This window comes from Capsella rubella, unplaced genomic scaffold (genome assembly GCF_000375325.1).
Source record: "Capsella rubella cultivar Monte Gargano unplaced genomic scaffold, Caprub1_0 scaffold_15, whole genome shotgun sequence".
NCBI lineage: Eukaryota > Viridiplantae > Streptophyta > Magnoliopsida > Brassicales > Brassicaceae > Capsella > Capsella rubella.
In genome coordinates, this window is record NW_006238909.1 from 163,265 (window position 1) to 164,000 (window position 736).

Genomic DNA, 736 nt, shown 5'->3' on the forward strand with positions numbered 1-736 from the left:
TTTTTCTTTTTTGCTTTTCTTTTGCTTATACCTTACTTATGTTTTGCTTCTTTTTTCTTTTCAATTTGTTTTTTTTTTTTGCTTTTTTATGTTCAACTTCAATACCCCAATCTATTTATGGCTTATAACAAAACTATATTTTTTTACTGGATTGTTGATTTTACTAAATTAACATGATTTTATATAGTTATCGTAATATCAAGCAATAGTTTCAATATTTTCTCAGCTTACCATATTGGTTTTTGCATTCTAATATGTAACCGATAGTATAGATATTTTACAGAGTGACACATACGCTACTACCTATAACCTTCGCAAACCTGGTTTTATATAAATCAGCAACGAGATTGTCCTAGGAGGCGCTATTTCTCCTATATCTAGCATATGAGGTAGTCAGTTCGAGATCACGATTCTCGTATGAAAGGTTCATTTTTCTTTTCATTTTTATGTATTTTACTTTATTATTTAAATGATAGATTAAAAATTCTGTTATTATATCATCAGCTTTTTAATAATAGAAAATATAGGATCTCGAGAATGGAAACTGGTGGCTGAGTTGAGGACCTGAATATATACAGTATGTACCGGTAGGATATTGGCCTATAGAGATCTTCACTACTTTAGCTGATCATGCGACGACAATTGCATAGGGTGGTGAAATTTTCAACTCAGAGACCTTCGAACAACCAAAGTTGTTTCCAGAGGCAGCGGGTACTTATTATGAGGTTAAGAACCT